The sequence below is a fragment of the Phoenix dactylifera genome, unplaced genomic scaffold, assembly GCF_009389715.1.
Source record: "Phoenix dactylifera cultivar Barhee BC4 unplaced genomic scaffold, palm_55x_up_171113_PBpolish2nd_filt_p 000467F, whole genome shotgun sequence".
In the NCBI taxonomy this organism is placed as follows: domain Eukaryota; kingdom Viridiplantae; phylum Streptophyta; class Magnoliopsida; order Arecales; family Arecaceae; genus Phoenix; species Phoenix dactylifera.
This window is the reverse complement of record NW_024067891.1, coordinates 282825-291210: the sequence shown is the minus strand read 5'-3', so window position 1 is coordinate 291210 and position 8386 is coordinate 282825.

Below are 8386 nucleotides of genomic sequence, written 5' to 3'. Positions count from 1 at the left end.
CAATCCAACTGTAATCCGCGAGATTATAGTGAATTTCCAAGGGTACGCTTGGGGAGTGGACGTAGGTGCTAAGGAGAGCACCGAACCACTATATATTGTTGTGTTTGGATTGTGTTTGTGCTTTCATTCTCTCTTGCTTTACTTTCTATTCTTGCATTAGTTTAACTCACTCGAATAACCTAAGTAAGCATCCATCGCAGTTAACTAAGAAAGTTTTAAAAGCACTAAAGTAAAGAAGAAACCAATTCACCCCCCCCCCCCTCTTGGCTTGTCACCTTGGGCAACAACCTTGTGTGCTTTTGAAATTCTTATCAGTTATGTACTTGAAATTAGACTTTCGTTTCACAAACCAAATTTTATTTTGGGATTGAAGTTTGTGGGTAACTTCACTGCAAACCCTCACGAGACAACACTCGTCCACTAGGGTAACCTAGGGGTTTAACGGCTTGTTGCACGTGCTAAGTGCAGTCGTAATGCTCTACGAAAGTGAGTATTTATCTTAGTTCATGTATATTTATATATATATAATAAATAAAACTTTTGCACTCTCATTTTATCATTGTCGCACTAAATTGCTAGAGACTAGCAATAAGCTGGTTGGGGGGTGTGATAAGAGCACAAAAGTGCAATCGTCTGACCATTTTAATTAGTATTTTAGCTAATCATTAATAATAAAATTAACTAATTAACGTGGTATTTGTGTTTGAGTGCAGTAATCCAAGAAACCAATTAACATTAGGTTTGAGCCCAATGCCCGGCAGCCCGAGCTCAAGTCAAGCCAGCATCTTCCAGGGCCTGCACATCCTGACTTCATCCCACTATACATCACAACATCGCGAGCACCTCCATGTCCGCATCCAATGACCCAGATCAGCATCATCCATGCCTTCCTTTCTTGCACCCAACGCGGCTCCAGCCCCTCAACCGCGATCACAGCAGCATCCCAGCACATTCCAGCTTCACCCGTGCTAAAGAATGAAAGAAGGAAGTAGGAAGCTTCCAGCGGCTGTCCATCTCCCGTTCCACCACGTGCCAGATCCCGCACCGCTTCCTCCGCGATACCTCCAGTGATTCCCATGCCATGAACGCCCCAATCCATTGACCCAAAGAAGGAAACCTCTCTTCCGCACCAGCCCGCCTCTCAACCAAGGTCCAAAGAAGGAATCCCGAGCCGGAATCCCAGCCTCCACGCCATCAACGCGTTCACAACCAGCAAATCTCAGCTCCTAGCATCGCGGCCGAGCCGGATTCGAGATCCCAGCGCCTTCCTTCCGCATTAGCCCATCCGCGTTCATCACGGATCCAGCAACCGTCCGTGGGCCAAAGAAGAAGATGGATATTCTTCCATCTGTGAAGCATTCCTCCCGGCGATCCCGCACCGCGTCGCCATCTTCCTTCTCCATTTGAAGATCCCGTAATCCACATGCTCCCAGTGCCCGGATCTCGTCCGTGATCGACTCCTCCCCGCGTCCTCACCGCGTCTGCCATCTCCCTTCCACATCAGGCCCGTCCGCGGCTATAAAAGGAGAAGGAGGAAGAGGAGGAGAAGGTGTGCTCGGTTGCTGGTGGAGGCCTAGAACCAGGGAAGAGGGAGGCCATCGGTTGGGGTGGAAGCCAAGAGAGGAGAGTGCTCTGTTTTTGAGAGAAGAAAGAGGGGAAGAGTGATTTGAAAACAGAGCATCACGTTTCCTTAGTATTTTTTATTGTTTTAGTTGTTTACTTTTTTTTAGAAGTTATGTTTTTAATTTGTGTATTAATGATTTTGGGCATTATGTTGTTCCTATTTCTTTAGTTTAATTGAGAGCAATGTTTTAATTTTTTTAGTAGGAGTTTTATTTTGAAACATGTTGTTTTGGGGGTTTTAGATTTAGTTTAATAAAGAGTTGTATTTATGCTAAAGTTTTTAATTTATGTCGTTTTTAATTTCCGTTCCTCAGATTCTGTAATCTTTCTTTAATACATTAAAATTTCTTTCATGAAATCGATGTTCTAGTCTTCAATCTCCCTAAGCACTGTTTTCATCCATTTTAATTTTATGCCAGAGCTTTATTTTTCATTAAAAATGCTTTTTGAATCTAAGTACATGTCTTCTGGTTAATTTCAATTAAAAATCATTCTCCGGTAGACTAGAGAATCCATCAACATCCCCAACGTAATGTTTTTCCTTTGATCATTCAAAAATCAATTTTGAATCCGAGTGAACGTTTTTATTTTTATGCAACTCCAATCGCCTCCCTGTGGATCGACCTCTTACAACCACTATTCTTCGAGTAGAACAGGTAAAAGTAAATTTAAATTTAAACTTTGTTCGTCGGTTCTAACAACGATCTGTCTAGCGTATTTTTAGTTAGACAGGAAAGGACGAACATAAATCATTTCATAGATGATATACTCAAAACAATCAAAAGCAATGCATGTCCAATCATACGAGTTCATAAATATGACTATGCATCATAAAACTTTACCATTATTCCATACTTTGAAATCCGTACACTCAGACGATAGTGCAGCTATGGCCGCTCTTACTCCCCAGGCAAGGCCTTTACTAACTATTATTCTCCGTGGCAGGGTCTATACCAAGTTACTATTACCCACTGGTGGAAGTCTTACATAGCAATCTAAGAGTTCTTAAATCATATCATGCTTTTCATAAATCTTACTTTATAGGTACATTGAAAGATGAATAATGGCATTGTAATATGTAAAATCCATGATCATGCTGCAAACTTCATTTTTTGTGCAATCTATCATAATCATAATTCATACACAATCACATATTCATAAAGAAATACTATTTAATCAAATTCATGAATCACATGCAATCATATGCTTGATCCTACTTTTGTAAAAATACATCATAACAAATATATATTTTTTTATTTCATACTTACAATTAAACAGTGATTTGAAATTAATAAGATTGTGTGAGGATTATTTACCCTGGTTCGCTCCTGGAACCCTAATCTCAGTCAACGAATGTTCCGTACCTATTAAATGATTAAAAGTGAATTATCCACTATTGTTTAACTAATTCTAACTTAAAACTCCAAAATGGGCTTGTAGAGAGGGGATACACCCTAAAAATGACTTCGCTCTCCTAATTCTATTTTAACATCTATATTATTTACTATTTATTTATGCATTTTATTTTATTTTTTTCTTTTTCTTTTCTTTTCTTTTCTTCTCTGTTTCTTTCTGAAGCTTCCCCCTTTCTTTCTTCTTTCTTTTTCTTCTCCTCCTCTTCTCTTCTCCCGATTTCTCTTTTCCTTCCTCCTTTCTTCTCCCGCGAAGGGAGGAGGGCGAGCTCGGGAGGGGCCAGGCCACGGCCGGCGACGCACGTGGCCGGCCCTCCGCATCCTCGGCCGTGCTTGTGGCGCCCGCGGCCAAGCCGAGGCCGGCAGCTCCCCGCGACGTCGACGACGCTCGCGGCCGGGTGTCCCCTTTTCCCTCCCTTCTTCTTTCTTTTTTTCTTCTTCCTCTTCATCGCCCTCCCCTCCTTTCTTTCCCGTGAAACAAGAGGGAGAAAAAGAAGGGCGAGAGTTCACCCCCTCCCGAGAGCAGGGGAGAGGAAAGAGGGCCTCCGTATCGCAGCCAAAGACGACGGCACGATGGATCAACCAAGGTGAGTGGTCTCTTACCCTCTTTCTTCTTCTTCTTCTTCCTCTTCCTCTTTCTTTTCTTTTCTTTTATTTCGATATCATGAGGTAGAAAGAAACAGGAGTTAAGGTTAACCTTGCTATGGAAAGTAGCTGCAACGTCCCTTGCTCCGGCTTCTCTGGTTCAGGGAATCCCTGTCTCTGAAGAAGAAGAGGAGAACTATGGGAGCTTTAGAAATAGGCTTCTTAGGCGGTGGTAACCGCTTTAGCAGCACCGCTTCAGCGGCCAGGCAGCTGTACCCTCTTCCGCCCAGCAGCTAGACCTCCCCGAAATAGGAGGTGGTGGCCTCCAAATGGGCTGCCGAGGTGGGTCTAGGTCGGCCCATCTGGCGGCCTAGGCCCAGTAGTCACAAATAATATGCACATTATCATCTTATCGTAGAAGCATACACACACACACACACACACACACACACACATATATATATATATATATCAAATGTAACCAATTATTCAACAACAATTTCTTATGTCATGTCATCTGTTTCTCATTAACTTGATTTTTTTATTACTTATCAATTATCTTTCAGCTTTGGACTAACCAATATCATGACCTAGTCCAAGACTGGCAAAAGCCCACGCATAATTCCGTGAGGGCTATTCTACGCATAGGCTCGTAAAGATTATCCAACGCGTAAACCTATGAAGGCTATCTCATGCATAAGCTCGGGGAGGCTATCCTATGCGTAAGCCCATAGATGCTATCTTATGCGTAAGACCATAGATGTTATCCTATGATGAGGTTAGTCCAAACCATATTTTATCCGTCTGATTTACTTGTTATTATTGTCAAATTAGTTTCCGCTTATACAATAAATTTCTCTTAAATTCAAGGTATCTTTGTTCACATATTCATGTTTTCAATAACTGATATGTGTAATTAACCATAAGAATATATTTATACTGGAAATCATATATATGAGGGCTCAGTCTATTGACCGGCCCGAACACGAATTAGGCCGGCCCTAAGAGGCCAATCCGATTTCTCACGTGCGCTGCACGTGAGGGAAAGGAGGAGGAGGATTCTTGCTGGGAGCTCCTTCCTCCCTCATCCGATCGTGATTGTCTTGATCGCAACCAAAAAACGATGATTCAAGGCGAGTCGATCAAAAACTCTTGCCTATTTAAGATTCCTCATCCTCCCTTTTGAGATCCATCAAAGAATAAGGGTTAATTTGCTCTCGATCTCAAGCTGTCTTCTTGAGAGTCTTCCTCTATTTTTCGCCATAAAAGGTCACTGGAGAGCCCCACCAGACCTAGGTACAAGCTTTCCATCCTCTCCTCTTTCTTCTTTTGTAATTTGGGCAATGGATTCCATGGTTTTGAGCCAGTAATCGCTGGTGTTCCTTTTGAAATAGAGCACCTCTTTTTGTATAAATTCCACGAGGGCTGTGGCCACTTGTGGTTGCCGACGAGTGGGGGTCGGGCCGCCATGGCTGCCCCCTTGGACTTACGAAGGAAGGGGGAAAGGAAAGGAGAAGGGGAGGATGAGCCTCCCTCTTTATGAATAGAGGAAGAGAGGGTTTCTCTCTCTTCTCTCCCCTCTTCTCTTTTTTTTCTCTTTACACTTCTCTCTCTAACTTCTCTCCCTCTCTCCACTTTCTATCTCTACTTTCTCTCTCTAGAATGTCCAAGAAATCCAAAGTTGGGTCACATCGATCTGATCTACGAATTTGAGTTGACCCCTAGAATGAGTCCCTAAACTACCCTGGTGATCGGGTCGCCTACTGAACCGATTACCCCAACCCTATTGAATGTCCTTGAAACCCCATTGATGAACCATGTTGATTAACCTTGGCTCTAATCAAATCAATGCCCTATGATTTGTTGATTGCATTGCTTAGGCCTAACCCATCCGGAACTGTCGAACACTATCACTTGATCAACCATCTTCTTTCTTATTTGTTTTAATTCGAATAGAAATCAATCTTGCTTTTAATATTTTTAATAGGGTTAACTGAATCTTCTAGTGAAGTTTGACGGCTTCAGACGAAACGGATAGTAAATTTTATACTCCTTACTAGTTTTCGAACTTATAAGTAGATCTTAAAATAGGAGTCGATTTTACCAAGTCAGGAGTCGACTCCTCCTAGTGAGGGATCAACTCCTCTTAGGTGGTTTGCTGAGGATTAACTCCAGCTCACTTGGAGTTGACTTCTAGCTCTCCCTCAAATTATGGTGTTGACATTCCAATACTTGGGGTCAAACCCATAGTCTCAAAGTCAGCTCCACAAACTTTTATAACCTTTTAAAGCCAACTAAGAGAGCTTTAACCCTGAGTGCTAGCTCCTGATCTCTAGCCTTTCTAATTCAAAGATTTTTTGAATAAATTATAAGGGTCAAAACTAAGAAAATGGATCATAAAGCCCTAGCTCTCCTCTGATCAAACAAAATCAATCTTCACTTAAAAGTTTAGTAAAGATACCGGCCTATTATTTTTTATATTAATAGATTCAAGAATTATGTCTCTATTTTACTCATGATTTATTACAAAATGTGCTTTGTTTTCAATGTGTTTTGTTTTTGAAAGCTTAATTATATTTTTAGTCAAGTCAATTGTACTTGTATTATCATATTTAATTAAAATTTTGTTAAAATTAATGTCATAATCTTCTAGTTGTTGTTTAATCTACAAGATTTGAGCACAATAAATTCTAGCAACTATACAATCAGCCTCAGCTATGGATAGAGTTATTGAATTTTATTTTTTGCTAACTAATAGATTAAGTTAACTCCTAAAAATTGGCAAGTTCCACTTGTAATTTTTCTATCAATTTTGTATCCACTAAAATCAGCATTAGAAAATCCAATTAAATAAATAGAAGATTGTTTTAAGTACCAAAGTTCAAGATTTTGAGTTCCAATTAAGTGTCTAAGTATTCTTTTAACATCAATCAGATGAGATTTTTTAGGTGCAAATTGGAATCTAGCAAGCCTACTAGTAGTTAAATATAATAAAGAATGTATTATTCCTATGTACAACTTTAAGTCAACAAGCTTACCACCTTCATTCTTGTCTATCTTACATGAAGGACTCATAGGTGTACCAATTTTTGCTTTCTTCATGCCAAACTTTTTGAGTATTTCTCAGATGTACTTTGTTTGGTTGATGAAAATACCCTTCTTGATTTGCTTAATTTATAGTTCGAGAAAAAAGTTGAATTCTTTTATCATGCTCATCTCGAATTCATTTTACATTAACTTGGCAAATTTTTAACATAACAGTTCATTAGTAGCATCAAATATGATATCATCTAAATAGTTTTGAACAATTAGTATAACATTTTCTTTTCTTTTAATAAATAATGTAGTGTGTATTTTTTCTCTAATAATCTTCATATGAGTTGGAGTGAGAGCTAGAAGAACTAGAGTTCGCTTTTTGATGAGGGCTATTTTTTGTGGAAGGTTGAGCTCTTCTTCAAATGGATCTCATTCTACTAGATGGCCCGACTCTCCTAGAAGGTTGTGAGGTAGCCTGTAGTGGTTGAGGAGTGGGCTGAGATGGTGAGGCTACTCTAGTAAACCCTCCTAGTTGCTTGACTAGCTTGTCAATGATTGTGACCACTACGAATGAGCCACTTGTCAAGGTGTCATTCAATACTCCAGTCTAGTCCTTCATCCTCGAGTCCAATTTTCACTTAAGCTTTCAGTCCTATAGCTTCTCCAGCAAGATTAGTGGCAACTGGATGAATTGATTCTTGTAGATTCTTCATGTCACCTTCAATTTTCATCATCTTATGGTGCAAGGATGACACTAAAGTTCTAACTGAACAGATTTTGAAACTCAGCTAAGCCATCATCTGCATCTAAGAGTGAGGCACTAGAGTCTGTCCCCTTGAGGAACTGAGTGGGCTGAAGGTGTGGAGAGTGACTCATCTCTCCTAGAAGATTCCCCACGCACCTGTGATGGTGTTGCAGCCATCATCTCTCCTACCACAACCATAGTCCTTAGCTAATCCTCATCAAATCTAATTATGGTGGCAGTCCTATTAGCTCCAATATTAGTCCTTATTCCCTTTGGTTCTATTGGGGGATACTCAAAACCAGTAGACTGACCCTTTGCTACTATGTTTGAAGTGGAGGGTCATGTTGCTGTTGTTGCCGTTAGAGAAGGAGGCGACCCAACTGGTTCCTCCTCATGCTTTTCTTCTTATTCTATCCTAACTTCCTCCCTTGGTCCTAGTCCAGTGCCCATCAATCTTGGAGTATCCTATTCTATGGGGAATCTTTCTGTTGTACATGTCCTAATGAAATGGCTCCTTTTTTCTCAACTCTCAAATCCGCTCCAAAATTCTTTAAGATAATAGTTAATATCATATCATAAGGTAAAGTAGAGTTAGCTCTGCTTACGATTGATGCATCTATCTAATCAAAAACAAAGTGAGGTTCCATGGAATGTTGTTAACACATGAAACATCACACAAATATCTCAATCTGAGATATATTCAAATCTCCTAATCTTAGAAAAAAAAATTCGAAAAACTTTATTATGGAAGCTACATCTCAGCAGTCAACCGATTTGCATTATTTCTTTCATTCCTAGAAAAGCCTGGTCTACCCATGATACATTCAATCGCAACTTTTTTATGTTTCAATCTATTGCTGCCATACCCTCACTAGGCATATGCAGGAATTTGGCTAACTCCTCAAAATTAAAAGAATTTTTTTACCTTTGACAAAAGATTCCATATTTTTTTAAATTCCAAACTTGATTTTGTTGTTGAATTCTC